Here is a 22,459-nt window from a genome sequence, read left to right as displayed (position 1 = left end):
CGCATATGCAGCCACTGCTGGAAGAACACGACACAGTGTTGGTTTTACCAGTCTAGAATAAAGCATGGGTAATGATTTAATAAGCTATTACATTAAAATGCGTCATTTAACTACCTAATAAGTAATTTGGCCTTGATGCTTTGTGGGAAGGAGCTGATTGAGCTCCAACCACTAATCCTTCCCTTTTTGCCAAAAAAGCAAAAGACTCATTTGGAGATGTTGAAGCTCAGTCCTGAAATCTGGTCTGGTCTGAATTTAAACCATTGCATGGAAATAGGAGTGAGTTTTGTAACGATAAGATCCACCTTCTCCTCCTTCTCTACCTACGTCCCTCTGAAGTAGATCATCTCTCGTTGAAATTACAAGGTGTTGCTCAGAAAACCTTTACACCATCTTATGATGCTTTGAAATCGTTTGATTCAAAGGCTTTGGTCAAGACATGCTGTGTGTTGACACTGAGAAACATTTCTGTAGTCTCCCAAACAAAGGTTGTAGGTTGTTTGATCCTAAATGGTTGGGATTAACTCCATTTTTGGAGTTACTCACTGGGAGGAATGGTTGTTTATGAAATGAGAGCACATATAGAGTGTGGACTCTAGATAGCTGCTAGTCACGGACAAGTTGTCTTGTTTGATTCCATAAGAAATGAACTGATGTCCGCTGACGTGTTCCATGCCAACATGGTAAACGAACAGACGCTGAGTGTCTCGAGCGGTCGCTCCCCGACTACTGTAGCCTCAGGATCTACATTTCTCCTTAGTCATTGAGTCACAATCCGAACAGAGCCTCGCGAAGTGCTGTGTCAGTAAATTTGCTGCACTTCAAAATAAAGTAGTTCCTGTTTTGTTGAGGTTGACTTAAAAGCTTGTGGTCTACTGATTCCAAAATCATTTATCCGGACAAGCAGTTGTTGTTTTGTTTTTTTACCACAGCCTTTAGGTGCATGGATTGAGAATGTGTTGAAATATGTTGAAGAGAAAGATGAATTCATGCTATGGGCTAAGGTACATCACCCAAACTCAACACAGTCAGGGCTGACAAAGGGTGCTGGAGTAAGGGGCACAATGTTACTGCTACAAGAGCCATTCCAAAATATGGCTCTCTTAGATAGAAATACACAAACCTATTGAATAGGTAATAGGACACTCAGAGCCTCTCTCAGCTGTTCTTGTGACCCCTCTCTCCTTGAAAAAAAATATGATTCTCCAGTGCAGAGTGGGTACAAACAGCCCTCACACTGGGGCACAAACTAATCATTAGCAAATGGAAGGTGCTATCAGCACTCTGAGTAAATGTGTGGCACAGCCAGCTTGGCACAATAGAAGCCTAAGATAGCGTGTCATTCTGCTTGATGATTGGGTTAGAGAATAGTTTTTATACAAAAGGACAGGAGTTTCATATCAGGGAACCTGATTAAATGTAGACAAGTCGATTGAGAAACACAGGCAGTTGTAAGAGCCAGCTGCAGTTTTAATAGTACAACTTTAAAAAGGCATTATTCATACAATTGTGCTTTCAGTAAAGGGCTGTGGTGTCCTTTTTTCTTTTATTACCTTACATTAAACCCAGATACAACTCTCTGATACTGGCACAACTTGTGATTTACAACATCATGTTAAAGGATATGGCAGATAGGGGTTATGCCCTAGTGGATCATGCACTCATAGAGATATGAGGGCTAATTACAACCATTAAAGGCTCTGAAGGACACCGATACATGGATCTAGGATCTTTGTAGAACAAGAAAAGATATTTTAATGTGTTTGCTGGCTGCATGTATTTTGTGTGGCTTGAGTTCAGCTTTAGGGTTCAAGGTCTTTACCGACACATTGACACAGAAAGAAAAGCACTGTGCCACAATTTTTAGATTGCAAATTGTTTAATGCATTTGCTGAAATGATTAGACAATCAGCAGTAAATCAATCAAAAATGATTTTGATTATCCTCTTATCAAGCAGAATTGCAGATCATTTGATGGTTGAAGCTTCACAATAATCAGACTGAACAGTCATGTTGTTTTACTTCATTCATTCAGCCTGAAACCATGTTCATGTTGTTGTTGTTGGGAGAAGACCGTTTATTTTTTATTTCATTTTTGTCTTTAGTTTTGTCCTAACAAATCAGTTGTCAAGGATGTATCCTCCCCAACGAAATCAGGTTCAGTCAACATGTTAGTTGCTGTAGCGGTTGCTAGGGGCAACTAATTGACCATTTTTCACAATGATTGACGACCTACAGCAACTTGTACAGCTATGAACATTTCTGTCACTGTAATTCACTGATGTAGCAAGGTAGCTATCGAGCTAGCAATGAAGGACAACAACGTCACCATTCTCCAGACTCCTCATTTGTCAATTGTTTCTCCAACTAGCAGAAAAATCCTCTATGGTTGCAACACCTGATGTGCACGAATCCCTGGACAAATTCAAGATTCAGATCTGGAAACAGACTAATGATTGGACACTTTTCTCCAACTGTGTCTGGAATATACCAAACAAGCAATTTCAAGACGTCTCACTGAGCTCTGTGAGATTCTGATGAGCATTTCTCACAATTTTATGATATTTTTGGGACAAAAACATTTATCGGAAAATGAATAATCAACAGTTTCCTTTGATGAAAATAATTGCCACACAGCCTTAGTTCAATGACGCTATTTCAGACAGTTGTCAAATGAAAACTGAGATTTTTAGAAATATGAATGAGACAAAACAAACAGGATATAAACGGTAAACACAACAAAGTTTGCAGTATTGTTGGTCAAATGCAATGTATGTGCAGGGAATTGCAAGTATGTACAAAGAAGGTTGCAAGTCACATGCTCAGAGAGGTGATGAGCCACACTGAAATTAAAAGCCTCGCGGAGTAGCCAGCCAATTTACTGCAAACCAGTTTGGTTTGTGTATCACCGAGCCTGGCGCTGGTTGCGCAAGATTTCATCAGGGAAGCTCCAGTGCGAGAGGCTTGCGTGATTGTACAGCTCTTTGAAAATGCACACCTCATCCCACCATCCCCTCACCAGATGGAAGGCACACGCCTGTCCTGCCACCCTCAGATAGTTAGAGGGATTGAATCATCTGAAAGGAAAGGCCAGAATTGCACTGCACAACCTGACTGTTACTAACCCACCCCCTGCTGTGCGTCTCCTCCCACTTCTGCACAGCAAAAAAAAATCCCAAGTCACCAATGTAGCAGCGTTTGCAAATGAGGAAAAGAAAAGAAAAAAAAAGGGCATGTTCGTCATAACAACACAATTTTGCTTATTCACACTATTTAAAGATGACCTCTTCATTTTCCCCAGCCCTCTGTTAACACTCATTGTTTGATGTGAAAGAAACAAGGAAGCTTTGATCTGCAGGTTGTAAGAATTCTTTTGTGAATTCACAGCTTGTCTCCATCCGCGGCCTCAACATACTGTAAATGCCGCTGGAAACTGAGGTGAGGAAAATCAATATAATTCAACAGATTACCGCGCAGTACATGGAGGCCAGCCGTGTGTGGAGAATACCACTATCTCTGGCCTGCTAATGGCTGCCTGCCCCTTGAATTACAAGAGTGGAGAGACAGGGTGGAGAGTGAAGGTTTTTCTCCTCCTCCATGCCAGGATACTTGGTTACTGGGCAAATGCAACCGAGTGCCAACCCTGGCCGGACCAGTGAATCAGTTATTGGAGTATTTATCTGAGGTTAGCCTTTCATTAATGGAAGAAGTACATCTCTAGGGATTACGGATGTAGTAGTACCTACTTTTAATTATTTCTTCTTTCATTTAGTTGCAGTATAATTCGCTGAAGTGCTCTTGTTTTATTTTGTCAAATCAAACGGCATCTTTACCTGCTTAATGTGATGTGCTGCGGCAGGACATGTTGCAGCACAGTGAGGGATCGTTCCAAACTGTAAACTAATGGAATATTAATTAAGAGGAGAAATGCTTTTAGACTTGATAGGAGGGGCAGTGCTGTTTAAAAGTGTTTACTTTCATGTGCGCAGGCCATGTAATGCTCTGTCCACGCTGCGCGCCTTTTCCTCTTAATGATTTGTTTCAGTTTGAATGAAAGCAGCAGTGTGACTTACGCTTCATGGTATATACATATATACATATATACTTTTTACTTTTTCCCTGGCTTATGTGCGCTGTTGTGAAACCTTTCCAGGAAATAAAGGTTTCAATTTCAATAGTAAAAGTTATGTGTCTCCAGTTTATCACCAGTGTGAGAATTAAGTCAGAAGTATTGGATTTTGCCATAAAATGTAAGTTTATGGACAAACTGAGCAAACAGATGAGCAGTGAAGAAGTTTATTGTGCTGCAGGAGAGGTTTGAGAAGTTTGTGTGTTTGAGGAGTTTGTGTGTTTTCAAACATCTCCAGTATAAAAACTAGTGACAAGAGTTGAGCAAATTTATTGTAACAAAACTGACATAAATCTAAATTGACCACACTGACCCCAATGCTCTAGGGGCAAAGCACTGCATGCTGGTGGTGCTGCATTGCAGGACAGTGTATACTGTGAGATGGCAGAGACTTTTAATTGATTAATCTGCTGGTTATTTCTTCTATTGATTCATTAATCGTTTTGTGTATAAAATGTCAGAAAGTAAGTGACAAATGCCCGTTATAATGATTTCCTACGGCCCCAGGTGACATCTTCAAATGTTTGACTAACAGTCCCCCACCCAAAGATGTTCAATTTATTTGCTCAAAAAATGTGTGAAATAATTTTTCAACTATCCAAAGAGCAGCTAATTAATTTCCTGTTGATTGGCTAATTGATTAATTGATTAATTGTTGTAGCTCTTGTTGTAATAGATCATTGTGGGCAGTGTTGCAAATCAATAAACAGGACTGCTTTATAGCAACATTGGATTTGAAGTTGAAGTTTTTAGCAGTGATTTGATACTTTGACTGATACTTTAAATGTTGTTTTATCTGTTAATGTATTCATCACAATGTACTTTATTATATAATATCACAAAATCTAAAATAACCAAACTACAAATAATTGGTTATGAATCCAACGATATTGTTATTAGCGTCTTTGTTCTGATCATCTTCTGTTAAACGAGTGAGTGCTGCTTCAGAGTGTGTGTGTGTGTGTGTGTGTGTGTACTCATTCATTCTTTGATGAACACAGTCACTTCCTGAGCTTTGTTCTACCTGGATGTAGGCTTCCTCATTACACATGGGCCGATTAAACCGCACTGCTCTGCGATGGATCAGAGAGGACGGATCAGGATGTGGAGGGGCGGAGCCAGCAAGGCGGAGTGGAGATAATCAAACACTGTGTCTTCACGCCTCGCTGTGGCTTCTCTTATTAGAATATTGTAATAGCGCTTCTAATGAGCTACACTTTACTGCTGACTGATAATGCTAAGACAATGAGTACACACCACATGGAGACACAATTACATTTAAGACCCTAGATGAGTCTGATGAAGCGCTTGATACGAGCTGTGTGTCTGTGTTTGCATGGATGCTGTGCGTGCACGTACTACTTCACTGCAGAAACGGCAAAACGCATGCACAATAAAAGTCAAGAGTTTCAGGCAACAAGTCTTTGGCTCGTCTTTGTGAGATGAGCGCGCGAACAGACTTCACTGCAACATGACAGGACACAAAGTGGGCAGTAAACAAAACTCGAGTTTGCAAAGTTCACTTCAAATCCAACTTGGAGCTAAAATTCCCTGCAGTTGTTCTCCCGTCAAAATAACATCAGCTTACAGTTTAATGCAATTCAGTGCAATAGCATTGCAATAAACCACACCTTTGTGAAGTTGATATTTTTGCTTTTGTCAGTTTTTGTTGAAACAGACGAAGACTAAGGCCATAGTTTATCGTGTTCTTTTTTTTAAAAAATCAATTAATATTAAAGATTGCATCACGTTGTGAGGTGTTCTTGTTCTCATGTTAGAGACCTGGTGAAGGCTGTGGATGAAACAGTAACTGACCTTGTATTGAGGTTTTGTGTTCAGACTATTATTCCCAGAAATGAAGACTGAACTTTTACAAACAATATCTCTGACACAGACCGGCCAGGACTGCCTTGGGAAGTGCAGTACACAGAGACATAGCAATAAGTGCTATTCACCACAGAAATCATAAACCAGAAGCCACCTGCCATATGGACACTTGAGGGCTCCTGAGAAGCTAAATGCTAAACTTTACTTACCAGCTAGGTGCTGACTTTGTCTGTCTGCCACACGGTGCCCAGGTAGCGACTGACTCCAGCGGGATCCGGTTCCAAACCATCAGGTCTGCGTTACTGTCACATCCATATTACTGGCCGAGCGCAGGCTGTGGACACTAAGGAGTGGGCGGTGTCATTTGGACCTCATGGTCCGTCAGCAGAATCACAGTAGATCTGTAGAGGAACATCCACAAAATTATCCACATCTGTTTCGCATTTGACCCATTATCAGTCATTTTTTTATTTTACATTTTTTTTATTCATATTAAAAGGCTACAGAGGTTTATGAGAAAAAAAAGTAAAAATGTTCAAAAATAGCCTGTTCTGCAATGTTAACAAATCTGTAGGTTCATTTATTGGAACTAATTAACATTGAAATTTATTCCAGTCAAAAACAATTAGGGAAAACAATAGAAATGTAATTACTCCGAACACATGACAACAATAACAACGCCAACAGTTGCTCGAGTGTAGGCTGAAGCTTATCAAAGCCTACCCTTTACACAACACATAACATATTTATTGTCAAAAGTAACAAACAAATGACGATGTGATATCCTTACTAATGCAAAATGCCATTTTACACGTTAATTTTATATTAAATTACTACAAAACATTCCTCTAACTTTGACTAACTTTCAACCTAATTCCAGTAAAACTTTATCACAGGTTTTGGGGCTAATAAACAAAAAATAAAACCTTCATGGTGAAGATAATGACAAATAAGAGAAACCCTTTCATTTGGACTGTAATTAGGATATAGACTGTAAAATCAACAAAGCTGTAGCAAACAGTCACTTAATAAGTCATCCGGATCGTCTACAGTGACGCTGGATGCTAACACACACACACACACCATTTCTTTCTTTTACAGAAAGCTACATTTCCTACTACACATCAGGCGGACCCCCCCCCCCCATGTTCTGCAGATGAAGATAGCAAGGTGACAGGGTGGCCGGGGAGCGAGGCAGGAGGTTGAGATGGAGATCAGGTTTTTATAAATCTCATTTCTGCTGCTGATTTATCAGCTCGCCCCGGTCCCTGTCAGCCACACACACATGTGACCAGCATGGCAAAAGGCTAACTCATTAGTCTGCCTCATCACAGTGGGAGGTTTTGCAAGCGAGCACCCACACACACACACACACACACTCTTCCCTTTTGTCTCCTCTTTCTTTCCTTCCTCGCCTATTTCCTATCCTCCGTTTTTCCAATCAGTCTCTTTCACCGCCGTTCCACCTCTCCTCATTTTCTTCTCCTCCTTCTTCTTCATCATCTTCTTCCTCTCCTCTTTCTTCACATTCTCCAGGTCTGAGTGGTGGCCTCTCCATCCAGGATTTAATTAAAGCAGTTTAAATGGCCAGGGGTGATCCTCATCATGTCATCCCCTTCCTTTTCTCTCTTCCTCTGGAGGTTAATATCAGACTAATCCACTCTTACCCCCCCATAAGCCCTTCCTCAATAATGCATGGCTTCTCTCTGGCCACATAGAGTGTCTGCCTTCAACGCAGGCGCAGCTCACAGGGCTCGCATTCATACCGTCAACAGCGCACTCTTATCTTTGTGTATATAATGTATGTCGGATAGACTTACAGTATGTCTCTGCGTTGACACCATCCTGCAATTGACAGTTTTAGATAGGGTGCTCTGCTGTGATTGGTGGCCCTTTTTTTTTTTTTAATGCCGGCAGGCTGCTAATATGAATGACAACTGCGGGATCAGGAAGCGCGGCTCGTCTTGAATCAAGGTTTGAGATGATTCGCTTGTAGCAAGAAAAAATCTGTCACATTCCAATGAAAAATGAAAAAAAGAAAAATCTATTTTGAGAGTGTAACTCTTAAGCAATATTCTTTTCTTTCAGCCTTCTAAGCAATATCCTTTCAGTCGTGCTTGCTTGCTTAAAATTTCTTCAGAGGTTGGAGGCAGTTGAAAAAAAAAAAAAAAAAAAAAGGTCCTGTCAGTTGTTCTGTTGTAATTGCTTATTTCAAAAGCTACAGCTCCCCTACAATACATAGGAGCAGCTATTCACAAAATTTGAATTAAGTGAATGAAAATACCTCTAGGTGCTTTTTTTATGTAAGTGTCTGTGGAACATCGGCGGTTCTGGATGACAATCTGCTATTAAACCAAGCCACATCTAATGACCTTTTCACCAATAGCTGTGCCTCTGTGTGTGTGTGTGTGTGTGTGTGTGTGTGTGTGTGTCTGTGTGTGGGAGGAGAAGCAGGTAGTCTTGGGCTGCTAATGAAGACAGGGATATACACGACAACTACCAATTAAAGTTGTCAGAGCCACAGTGTTTCCCCGAGTTTGACAGTCTCTGCGCACAGCCGCTGATTTTCCTTTACATGTCTTGCAGCGCAATTAGAGCCTGGTGGGTGTGGTTGGACAGAAATTACCTCACGTGCCATTGTCTTTCCTTCCATTATGGATTTATAGACGGCATTGTGTGTGTGTGTGTGTGTGTGTGTGTGTGTGAATGCAGCCGCAAGCACAGCACCCGTCAAGCACACACGGCTCCGGAAAGAGCACCACAGCCACCAATTAAATACACACTCGGGTTCACATTAATGCCAGAGCGGACACAGATGTGCGCACGTGTATGCACACACGATATCACACACAGAGACACGCACGATTTAGTCGAGGTTATAATCTTTACCCCCGCAACCCAGTCTTCTCCTGGTCTCCCTCTCGGTAACCATGAATCATCTCCTCAGAGAATTAAAAGACTACGGGGACGTTTCATTTGCTAACCAGCATGGCTAATAGCCACTTCAGGCCTAGCCACAGCCATAAATATCATTTCATGGCTGTTCTACATCATTTATGATGGTGCAGTTGATAGGAAGCGATTAACACTTTACCAGGCTGACCTTACCCTAATTAGAGCCTCCGATTCACATTATGGGAATATATGATTAGGGTTAGACTGGCACAGTGCACCGCTGGTAAAGGAAGAGTATACACACATGTTTCAGTTTATTAGGTACACCTTGCTAAGACTAATGGTGGAATGAAACAGATCTGCAGAGCGCCGCATATTACCACAGTTTTTTCAATAAAATAACATCGAAACCGTCTTGAAGGAGGAACCATTGCATTAGACTGCATCAGTTTTACCTAGGTGTACCTAATAAACTGCTGACTGAGTGTATACACACATTTCTGCGTCATCACACCTTCACCTCAAGTAAAATCACCTCACTAACTGATGTTTTCCTGCAAATACGAATGTGCTTATGAATTCTATTTATCAATAGATAGTTCCAGTTCTCAGCATAACGAAAACCAAAATTTATGTTGTTAAAGGTCAAAATTAACTTTATTCCCTCCGTTTCTCATAAATTGTGAGACACAGTATGTAACAGTTGGGATCTGTGGCAGCTCCACCTTGCAATTTACAGGGTGTAAAAACTATATGCTGCTAATGTGTTAATACCAGACTTATAAAGTCCAGGCCTCGGGGAGTTGGAGCTGTTTTGGACCAGCAGCATATTAGGGCAGGGGTGGCCATAATGTTTTGGCTCTTCAGTGCAATTACAGTAACGCAAACAGGACTTTTATTGCCTCATAATTTCATGCTTTGTTTTACAGTGAGAGAGAAAAACAAACTGAAAGAAAGAAAGCTGGGATTTTTCCCACTTCAGAAATGATTCTCGATACCAAACCTAGCTGTGTGTCAGGATAAGTTTCATTATTTGCTCAAAACTACTGGGGAAAATAGAAGAAAGCATCGTCTTGAATCAGAGCTCTTGGTGAGGAGAACAGCCATATTTTCAAAAAAAAACCAAAAAAACACCAGTTCATGACAGGATGTCAAACACAGGCAGCGGCAAGCTAACATTATTTTTTATACAATTGTACTTCTGATAAAACCTACTCATCTCAAGTCTCTCCATGGTTTGTTTTTTAAATAAACAAACAACCCAAAATAGTGTTGTCATGTTCTAATGCTTGTTAGCGGCCAAACAAACCAACTTTTGGAAGCTTAAATGCGCTCCGGTTGGAAAATACGTGATTCCCACTTTCAACTTTGGATGTTAACAAAAGCAATAAAACACACTGAGGTGTTTGTTGTCTTTACATTTTGTTTAGAGCTCAAAAATAGGTAATAATGTTACCATAAAATGACTTCAAAAAGCTAGTGCACTATAATCAATAATGCATTTTTGGACCTTTACAGCAGCTGCTCTAAGTTATCTGTAAGAATTTTATGGTCCGTCACAGTCAGTTTTGGAGAACTGTTCTGCTTAGGGCCACAAAAACACTTGGGTCAGCCTTTTTTATTAATTTATTTCTGTTGTTACAATCCTGGTGTCAAAGTAAAACATTTTAGTGTCAAAGGTGTGGTGGTTTTTCCACACTTACAAGAATAAAACTGAAATTAAAATGGTCGGATTTAAAGATACTGAATGTCTGCGCAGGGAATCAGCAATCCAAAAAAAAACAAACCCAAAAGCAAAATCCCCACAGTGAACTGAACGAGACATAGAAAACGGAGAGAGAAGGTAAAGGTCGAAATGAAGCCGACAAAAAGGGGTGAGCGTGGAAGAATTTGGAGGGGACTTAAAAGTATGTGGGTCAGGGTGAGTCTAAAATGAGAATAGAAGAAGGTGTGAAAGAACAGGATGAAAAGCTTTCAGCGGGTGATTTTGCATGTGTGTTTTAGAGAGAAAGAAAGAGAAATAAAGAGAGGATGCTGAGTCAAGATGAAAGCATAGCCTTTTGGGAATGAAATAATGGTGACCAATGCATTTCCTCTTGGCAGGAAAGACCAGCATAGGTATGTGTGTGTGTGTGTGTGTGTGTGTGTGTGTGTGTGTGTGTGTGTGTGTGTGTGTGTGTGTGTGTGTGTGTGAGTGCTTTGAAGTAGAGATTTTTGAAGGGGAATCACTGACTTATTTGGCTGGTGCCTGCCAAAACCTACAGCTGTTATGAAGGTGTAGGTTAAGGGTTGCAGTGAAGGAATCTTAATGTTAGAGCCACAGGTTTAAAGTTTACATTTAGTATTAAAGGAATTTTGTAAGATAACAGTTTGAAAAATGTCAACTTTGATGCCGTGAACTCATGCAGTTTGATGTCAGATCACGTTTTATCGTTTCCTGTCTGCAGACAGTTCCGCTGATGTAATACATCGGAGACCTGGACATTGTATATCATAATGACTGCACAATGATTTGAACCTAAATTATTCACCCAGCACACACAATGGGCCTATTAAGAGAACTGGAAAGTGTTTTTGCAAGAAAACACCCCATCTATCTGAATAAAAGTTGAGCCCATACGTCCTTTTTTAGACCCATAATGTATATACATTAGAGTCATTCTCAGAACTAACTGCACAAAAATGGCACAAAAACAATTTATATGCAGCTTTATGTGACATTTTAACTTTTATTGGACCCAAAGACTCAAACTGTGATGATGCAAAGATTTCAGTGTGTTCATGAACACTTGAAGAAAGGCATTTTGTGGTTTCCAGCCACGTGTTTTACGATAACTGTGTATGAGATAAAGTCTTTTGGGTCCTAAATGTGTCATATGACTTGATTCTGCTTGCTTGCTGTGCAGTCCAGCAGTCTTCATCTTCCAGTTTGTGTGGCCCATAACAGTATTGAGATTTTGAAATTACTGATTATCATATTTGCTGAAACTTAATGTTTCTGTTTGTTTGTTTGTTTTTTTTTTGTAGTACTGCTGCTGAGTTTTTAGCCAGTGACCAACCACAGAACAAAACTACCACAGTACCAAAAAAAAAAAATAGACACTCGAACTTATTTGTGCAAATACACAGTATGTGCAACACAGTGCGGATTCTCATCCTCATTCGGTTAGGACTGGGTAGAAATTTCAAGGAGCTATTTGTAAATTTTGCTATTGCTACACAGCTAGCATTAGCATCTTCTTGAAAAGAGCTTCAGCCATTGTTGTGTTTACAAGACAAGAGGTTATTATAATACGTGCTCTGAGCAGCACTACTTCTTCAAGGCAGCCTGGACGCTACAGTGACTCGGTATCGGAAAAGTCACTAGACGGATCAACCGGGCCGGGGATAGCTGGTTAGCAGTAGCCCGTCTTTGTAGTTTTTATATTCAAATATAAGCTCTAGTGCAAAAGCTGCACTTCTAACAGTAAGAAGAAGAAGTTCTCTGAAGAATATTAACACAGGGCCGCTGTATTATTTACATCGAATTCCTACGGGTGTGTTTGCACATACACTTCTGTTTATGTGCATGTCAGTGATAATATTTATGCATGAAATAACTATGTAGTAACATCTGTGGGAATGAGAACACTCGGGTAAATGCAGCACTGGTCAAAAGGCTGATTTCCCCGAGTATTTTTTTTATTTATTTTTTTACCCACAATGCATCTAGCCAAATAGTGGTCATCCCAAGATTAAATGCAGACTTTCCTGGGGATCGTCCCAGTGGAAGTCTGTGTATAACAATATACTAGTACAATTCCAAGCCACTTGTCCTTGAGTGTTTTCCACTTTATGCTACTTTATACTTTACCAGCTACATTCATTTGACTGCTGTAATTACATGTTACTAGACAGATCAAGATTTTACATCCATAAAATATGATAACCTTACCAATGGTATGTTGTGTTGCATTGATTTAGATTAAAGTACCAATAGTTAGCTCCACTCCAACCATTACTAAAAACGAATGCATGAGCGCTACTAGTGATCAAAAAAGGCTTTAAAAACCTTTAAAGCTGCAGTAATCAATATTCTTATGCTAACTATGATTGACATAAAGTGTAATGTGAATGTCCACACCAAGAATTTTCACCAACTTTTCAGTTTTCTTCAGCTCTACGGAGCTTTTTGGCATTTTGTTTTGGTTTTACAGCCTCAAAACTTTACTGTATTGGTTCGGTTTCACAGCCATAATCAACCATGTTTCCAAAAGCTCTATTAAAATTAACTGCACTCTGCCCAACACCAAGAAAGTGGAATATTAAGCAACTAAAAATATAAGTATTTTTCTATTTATGTCTTTTCTTAAGTATAAAATCCGAATGCTTCTTTCACCCCACAACCAAAGCTTCATGGCAAGGGTCCAGTGTCTTGCCAGCATTTACTCAACCCTAACTGAGCTGGAGTGTTCAAGTTGACTCCAGATAAGCAATGCGAACACGCTGAGCACTGCATGGCACGAGCGGAGGGGCTTAAGACCCCCAGCTAATTTTCTATTTCAATCACAGGATGACTGAATGCTTGCCAAAGTGCTGCACAAACTAACACCATCCAACCCAAACAGAAAAGCCACATTATCTTGCCACTTAGCACATCCAAGGACATGCAAAATTCATTTTTTATATCACTTTAACACCCACAAACCATACACTGTAGTCGCTATTTTGTGCTGCTTCGTGGTATATAACAGGCCCAGAGGAGAACAGTGTATTGTCTTTAAACTACCAGGTACAGAACATGATACAATATCTAGTTTATGAGTCCAAATTCCTGCCTTCAGGGGTTGCTATGACAACTTGAACGATGCTGGCGGTGTGTGTTGTTGGCGGTAAGGGGGGTTGTATGGGGTTACGGTTCCCTCCCAAACCTGGGGTACTCAGGATAAACGCAGCCAATCAAAAGGGGATGTGGAGGTAATGAAGACTAAGGCGCTGAGAGGCAGGGAGCTTTTAGAAGCCGCCGTAATGCTGAGCACTTCAGACCTGTTCTCTCCGTCTTCCACAGCTCGTCGGATTAGCTGGCCTAGTCTCTATGGAAACCTTGCCCCACATGCAAACACTGAACACACACACACACACACACACACACACACACACATCGTGAAGATTTTTATTTCCCTCAGTTCAAAAATGAAACAGGATAATTTAAGTGCTACTTGTGATTTCCTGGTTTTTTGACATCGCTTTGCCTCGTGGATGTGGTTATGGAGTCATCAGCTCTGCTGAGGGAAAACAGGCCTGACTGTGGCAGACAGGCACATATATAAAGTCTGACTTCTCAGACCTAATGCCTCTCTATTCAGTGTGCTCCATGAACTAGTGCTAAAATGTTCTTAGGGTATTTGAGAAAGAAGATACACAGTCAGGGAGCGAGAATGCGGCCTATCAGCGGAGGTATCTCACTGCAACCAAAATCTACAGGCTCAATTAATTTCTCACCTGAAGGTATATTCCCTCTCTCTAGGGTTGATCCCTTCTCATCCGCTGAGCAGTGTAGCCAATAACCTTCGCTTTCCCAGTGTAAGCTCCAGCTGAAGGCAGCGCTAACGTTGGAGAGGAAGTGCAGCTATTTGGAGCCGAGCCAGGGGGGGCAGAAAACAACCATCCACAGCATCTGAGAACACACATGCAGGCGAAAAACAAAGCACTTAGAGTACTGCAGGAGAGAGGTAACACTGTCATGCTGTTGTCGGGTTAATATCCATGTTTAAATATATAGGACAATCCTGAGCATTTATTACACATCAAACACCTGGTGAGTGAGTCAGGAGCATCCACCTCTGACATAATGCATTCATGACAGACAGTAAGTTTGCAGTTTTTTTTTTTTGTTAGTTATCCAGAAAATATGTTTAAAAAGCTCAAATTAAAAGGGACTCGCTGCTTCAAAAAGACGGGATCAGTCAGAATCAAGCCTCTCGCCCACTGCGACAGATCTGATTCACATCTTGATACACCAACAACAATCTGCTGCAGCTGAACGTGTGTGTTGTGCTGTGATTCAGCACAAAGTGAATCAACAGTCGGAACATTTGCATATTTTTTTGCTATATTTTTGCAACCGTTTGATTCTACGAACTCCACAAATGACAGCAAGAAAGTAGGATGTTATTACCACCTTTGCAGAGAACATAGCGTATGTCCAGGGCTGCAACAAACACTTTTGTTATTGATTACGCTGCTGATTATTTCATGATTATTGGATTGTTTGTTCTATAAAATATCATTCATGTCCATCACTATTTCGCAGAGCCCAATGTGATGTCTTCAGATTGCTTGTTTTGTTCGACCCAACAGACAAATAGCCAGATACACATATATATATATATATATATATACAGTTTAGATTAACATAAAACAGATAAAAGAAGCAAATCCTCACATTTGAGAAGCTTATATCAGTGAATGTTTGACTTTTTTGCTGAAAATATGACTTTATTATGATTGATTAACTATCAGAATTTTCTGTTGACGGAGTAAACATTGAATCAACTCATCATTTCAGCTTTATAAGTCACAGCTCTGTGGCACAGATACATATTGTGGGCTTTTTAAAATGTTAAATGACGCATATCCACGAACATGAACAAGAGCTGTGTGAGAACTGAGTGACTGGTTTAGGTTTAATCACTTGGCACTGTGCATGAAGAATATCTCCCCACGGTGTTGCAAATTCATCCAGCAGGCACACGACAGTTGCTGGGACGGTACACGGAGCTGATATTTCTTTAAATGAGTGGCTGGGATCATGCAACACATCTGAGCCTTGTTTACCTCTGGGGTAAAAACGAAAGAGGAGAAACGGCACAAAAGAAGCATCATTAGGAATGATAAGATACTGAAAATCATCAGATGCTGAGTGTAATATTAGGATTTACTGATACTGATGACATTCATACTGTATGCGTTTTCCATTTTGTCCAATACGAGCTGTTTGCATCCGGAGGTTCATATATCTTAACCATTAAGCCAGGTGCATCCCTGTATGTAACAGATGCACACATATTAATTGCAAGCAAGCACATCGTCACATGGCGCATACGAAGACGTGCAGAGGCACATTAGTCAGAGAAAACGAGAGAAGGACGGGGAGAGAAAGCAGAGTCGTCCTCGTCTCTCAGGAAGCTTTTTATGTCCTCCAGCAGCTTTTCCAAGTTGCTGAATCGCCTCCTGCTAACGTCGATCCTGTCAGCATCTGATCTGATAAAAGCGAGGATACGGAGCAGTTCATCTGTGCAGCTCGCCACGATAAGACCCGACTTCAAAAAAAAAAAAAAAAAAACACGGCCTCCGGTCTCAATCTTGAAAACATTCAAAAAAGGGCCCGGTGACAGTCGTGCTCCTTTTGTCTGCAGTCGACTCGACCAGACAGTAATCTGTGGCCGTGTCCGCCGCCTGCCATGTGTGCCTTTGAGGTTCGGACTTTAGGTTTGACCTCGCAGCTATAAGCTTCCTGTCGGGGTTCAGCCGAAAGCAGTCAGAGTCTGGACAGTGGATAGAAAAGAGGACAGGCATGGGGCCATATGGCAGAACATAGATAAAGACGGGATCAAACTGTGTGGCACAAAGAATAAAAGATGTTCGGTACACAGTTCTTACATCTGTTTGATAATCACATCTACTGTACTGACCTGTCAGAGATTATACTGTCCCTCTGTTGTAAAACTCTCATCTCTCATTATGTTCTATTATTAATTGCCTCTATTCTCACTAAATATATATATTTTTTTATTTCTAACAACTGTCTCTATTTCTCTGCTGCTGCTGTGACCCTGTCTCCCTTCAAGCATCATTTAAGTTTTATCTAAAATAATCAAATCTAATTAACACTTCAAGTAAAGTCACTTAGCGGCTCGTTACATGCTGTTAATTGTGTTAAATATAGTGAATCCTAAATTGGAGCCAATCCACTTCAGCCATATCTACTGTAGCTGTCAATGTTAAATCGTTTAACGATCTGTTGTATTGTGGAAACTGTCATTAAAATCACACTCAATTCATCTTATTATGTACCGAGCCGAGACCCAAATAAGAGGGTGTGTATTACTGGTGAGTCAAAGAGCAGGTTTGTGCTGTGTTTGACTGGCTGGGAGACATTGATATGCCCTTAAAAAGAAGTTTTAAGATGCACATGACAGCAGCACTTTCAGCAAATAAGTATGGACTTGCAAGCAGCGGAGACACAGTGAAAAGAGAGATTAAATAGCATACTTTTCTTATCATGTTTCAGTGATGTATTTTACTTAAAACCATGTAAACTTTAACTTTAAGAGGAAACACAGACTGTCCCTGCTACATTCACCTGCTTGTTTATGCTCACACACACACACACACACACACACACACACACACACACACACACACACACACACACACACACACACACACACACACACACACACACACACACACTCACACTCACACAAAGACTTTAATATCCCCCCGGGACTGTATTATTTCTTTGTTTTTGCTTTGTGCATCAGCATTGCTGGACTCTCTCTGCTGCGGGGGCCACAGGTCGACCAGCCCACTGGGAAAGACCTCCCGCTGTGCCAGATGGCTCCTCGGCCCCTGCTGCCAAAGACTCCATGCTACATAATCATAGCCAGCTGGTTTGCTAGGTAACAGTGAGGTCAGGATGCCCAGAAGTAGTCATGGTTGTAGTCATGAAGTATGGAGGACCCCCAACTGTCAGGGTTTACACAGTGAGGTGTACAAGCCAGCTGTATTGAAATCAAGGTGTCTGTTCTTGTTCAGTGTGACGCTGTCGCAGCCTGAAGCAGGAAGTTTTGACTGAACCCAACACCGGCGGAGAGTTTCTGATATCATGACCAACACAGGCTGAGTCTTAATCAAGTTAGACTGTGCTTGTTATTTTAAATTAATTTTTCACAGTGCTGCCTCCTAGTGGCCCGGATCAAAGACGACACCCCGGCAGATTCTAACACCCGCTAGGACCCGGTGAAACTCAGAATAAATGGCCCGAAGCAAACAAGATTTTCTGCAAAAAAAAACAAAAAACAGACGCCACTGTAATCAATTGAAGGATGCATAAACAGATATAAATGATACAAATTGGGATATTTAAAAGTGCATTGCATTTTGGGGAAAGAGAAAGCCAAACTGGCCATTTAAGATACAGATCACATTTTAATACCGGGTGTTAGAGGTGAGGGAGAACGTCCTCACTGGAAAAATGACAGGTGATTGCTTCAGGAGAGACAGTGGTCTGAGGCTAACTCACTTCGAACTCACTAGTTGTTTCTTTTAATAACAAAGTCATCCTTTCTCCGACCTTTTTATCACCTTAACAAAACCAAACCTTGACCAAAAAGGTGCTGGATGAGTCGTTTTAATTTTTTCTAAAACCACTGACAAACTATCTCCAAGATGTCAAATGTTTTCACGTCTGTGATGTTGAAATGAACAAGTAAAATCAAAGTATTGAATGTAACAATCAGATTGAATGTAAACCAATACATTTGTAATCAGAGGGTTTTCCCATATGGTTCAGAGCGGGATAAAGGAACAGATGCCAGATTAAAATAAACTGAGGTTTCTTCTTTTCCATCGATGAGTCGGTGTTGGATAAGGTTGTCACTGCTGCTGATCAGGTTGGGTAGAAGTGTTTGGACCTTACAATGTCTACAGAACTCCCTGGTTGTACAGCAAAAACATCAACACTGGATGATTCTGAACCCTAGATTATGTCCGGCGGCAATGTTGCTGTTTTTGTTTTGGCAAATAAACTTAATAGTGGTGGCTGACAAACGTAAAGACGTTTTGACGGTACAGTACGAGTTCAGCACCTTCTCTGGCCTGGAGAACGCGGGACTGAGGCGCCGACTGTGGCGCGCTACAGTCGTCCCCCGTTGTGGGAGCGAGGTATGAAATGTTGAGCGGTATATGGGGATGGGGTCAGAGTTGCAGTACCCTGCAGTAGTCACGGTTGTAAGTGTGAAGTATGAAATATCCGACAGTGTTACGGTGGTGCTCCGGGCGCCGGCAGAAGAGCTCGGTTCGCTCTGCTGGGGGATCAGGCTCAGCCAATCAGAACCTTTCCACATCATTGGCCAGGGCCATCTCTTATCCAGCAGAAGTGGAGAGGCTTTCCCTACTAATGCCACCCAGCTTGCTAGATCCTCCATCCTTTGCTTCACCACTCTCCTCCTCTCACTAAAACCACCACCATCCCTCCCTCTCTCTCTCTCTCTCTCTCTCTCTCTTTCTCCCCTTCATTTTATTTTTTTATCCTCACTTCTTTTTTTTTCCTGATTCTGTCTCTCCTGCTCTCTCCATCCAGTAGAGCTCTCTACTCCACCTCTCTTTTCTCTCATCCACTGCACTTCATTTGCCTCTATCTCTTTTCATTTTTTTTTTTTTTCAGTTATTGGTTACGCATTGCTGAGGTGTGTGATAGGCCTCTGTACACTAGACTGGAGAAATAGGCCTGTTCACACTATACATCTGTGCCGAATTCTAATGAATGTGTGTGTGTGTGTGTGTGTGTGTGTGTTTGTGTGTGGGCATATGTGTCATGTGATACAGTACAGAGCGAGAATGACAGATGAAATTAGAATAGTGGGGACATTAAGTGCTTTCGAATGGCTTGATATTGCAGACGGGGACACAAAGAGGCAAATCATAGAGCTGATGATTTTTTTTTTTTTTTTTTTTTTTTTTTTCCCTCTCCTCAGTTCTTCCTGAAAAAGGAGGAGAAAGGCAGCAGGCACAAAAGAAACGAGGAAGCAGGCAATCATGTTACTTCTAATCTGTTAATCTTTTGCTTGGAGAAGGAGGTGGGGGTGTTAAGTGGACAGGGGGGGCTTGCTGGAATGAAATATATTGCAAATGGGAAAAGACACCAACAAGAGATCGGTGCTCGCAGATGGAGACCCTGCTTAATCAAGACAAATTGCAGATGGGGTTGGATTTTTATTCTCTGAGAAAATAGACTAAAGCTGCCATCCGCAACACTACTACAGAAGTCCAAATCAACAAGCACACATGGAAGAAAAAATAAAAACACACACTAAGACGCCAAAGATGACTCCATGCATACCAACAAGCACACAAATAAAATCTCACATATGTAACTCGAAAAGCTATTATTGCTCGCATAGTTTTAATCTTCTTAAAGGTTACAGGAGGACAAGTTGTGTTTTGGATGTGGAATATCAGTGCGATGTACTCCAGGCGTCAAACAGCATATTAAAACAGTGTCCCTAGTCATTCAGAACACGCCTAAGGACATGCATGACTCCTCCGGCTGCCATATCCCTCATGTCACACTTCCCATTCCTGTACACAAATCAACAACAAATTCCCATTTATTTATTCTTGCATCATCACAGCGGCAAATTGCTTTGTAAATGGCACAGTTCCCTCAGCCTCTCCTGTAAATACAATGTCATTGGCGATGTTAATAATCCCTTTGTTTGCTTGACCAGGAGCTCTCGAACGCTGCCCGTTTTCCTTGATTCAATTACTGCGGTTTAGGGAGTGGGAAGAATGAAGGCTGGACCTTAAAGCCGCCCCGTGTTAATGACATTCAAATTGATCACTGCCACATGTTGCTATGGTGTGGCCCATTTAAAAGGGAGGGTAATGAAAAGAGGAGCGCTCCATTATGGAGAGCGTAACTAAACATGACACCTCCTTGCTGAAATTACAAGGCCCGCGCTCGCTGCCGCATGCATGTAATTTGGCTCGGATGTGACCGAGCTGCAAGCAGCTTGGGAACCGGGCAACGGCAGAAAACATGCAATCTGGAGCACCGTCATGCCTCATAGACATGCTGATAGCCTGAAGTGTGTGTGAGCATGCATGTTCATTCACCCAGAGAAAACATTTAAGGAGGAATTATGTACAAAGCCACAAAGGAAGCCTGTAATAAAGCAACAACGTGCGGTTCTTTTTGAGCAGCAGGTCACATTAACACCTACAAAACGTTTTTTGCTTGTGGCTGCAAGTTCAGCCAATCCAGTGAAGGAGCAGGTTTCGCAGCAACAAGACGACGCACGCACAACACCAAACGTAGTGAAAGCTGTCTGCAGGGAAATATTCAAGCGCCCAGAAGGCCCGGCTGCTTCTGCCATTTTCATTACAGATAATAGTCCCCAGTTTCCCCTCAGGAAGGCACCGGAAAACCAAATTAATTTGGTTGGTATTTACCACAGTTACAAGGGTATTAGAATACTATTACAGGGTTAGGTTACCATCTACCACCATTAGCCGTCTGTTACCACGGATGACGCCAATGTTTTTTCTTTTCCATTTTGGGTTAAATTAATTTAATATTTAGGTGAAAATAAGTAACCAGTCATTGATCATCACTCACTTACGACACTCGGTGGTGGAGGATGGATGAACTCGTCAGTGCCGGTCGCCCTTTTTTGAGGAAGTTTTGAATTTCTACATTTTTGATGCCGGACGGGTTAAAGACGGGTGACGCCAGATCGCACTAAAAAGCAGAGGAGGATTTTCTAGGAAAACGAGGACTTTGATCAGTAGTGATACTTTGATCACAAAGTGAGTCGAACTGTTGTTTTGGCAAAATGAAAGAAAGGATTAAGAGAAAGAATTACTGACAAGCCAAAACAAACTGTGCTGTATATTATTTTTGAAGATGTTTCCTACCTGAAACATCAATTAACTTCGAGAAAATTAGAGAATAAATATTCCATAATTCTCTAAACCACACAACTTTGGACAGAAACAAGTGACACAACTGAAAATTGTTTTCTCTCCAGTAATGCCTTCCAAATATATGTCAATACACTGCATGTCTTGCAAGTCACAGTTTCTGACACTGCAGCTGTTAATCTTTGGTGTTTTTTTTTTTCTGGCTTGCAACTTGATGCTTCGTTTTTAAATTCACACGATTGCCACTCATGTTGACGAGCTGTCAGCGTCACACCTGTCCATCAGCGAACGGCACCTTTGTCCTTTTGTCTTCTTTAGATTCTGCCAGTGTAAAAAAAAAGCTGATGCTTGTGGACGTGTGGAACGTGTCTTCTGTCGGTTCTTCATTTTTGACTTGTCTAATAGGCACATTTGATTATATGGTGGTCTCAAAGTCTGTGGCAAACTGGCTCAACTGCCTTGCATCTCACCTTTAGCCTCCGCCTCATGGCCAATGTTACAACACCTCAAAACGTCTGCAGAGTTAGAGAGAGTTAGTCAGAATCATTTCAGGAAAATGGGCATTTAGAGCTGAAAGTCGTTGGTCTAGTAAATGTTTTTACAAGTTATAAAAAAGTTATAAATGTACAACCGGCCGTACGTGATGCTGTCACACACAAGAACCCACAGGGGGAATTGCCAGTCACTGAGCACAGGGCCAAGATGAATAAGGACGTGTTGCATACATATGAATCATGTTGAATGTATGTATGAATGACAATGAGTGATAGTGGAGTGGACTGATGTTCAAACTACAGTGAGTCCAGACAAAAGCTTCGTTTACATCCAAAAATTCGGCTACATACCAGGGTTTTTCCTGGCCGAAAATTAGGCGGAGGTGGTACTATCCGGGGTCGGACGGCTCTGCCTGATGCACGGATT

The sequence above is a fragment of the Seriola dumerili genome, unplaced genomic scaffold (genome assembly GCF_002260705.1).
Source record: "Seriola dumerili isolate Sdu_G_001 unplaced genomic scaffold, Sdu_1.0 BDQW01000138.1, whole genome shotgun sequence".
In the NCBI taxonomy this organism is placed as follows: domain Eukaryota; kingdom Metazoa; phylum Chordata; class Actinopteri; order Carangiformes; family Carangidae; genus Seriola; species Seriola dumerili.
The sequence above is the reverse complement of the archived record's forward strand: the minus strand, read 5'-3'. Positions refer to the sequence as shown.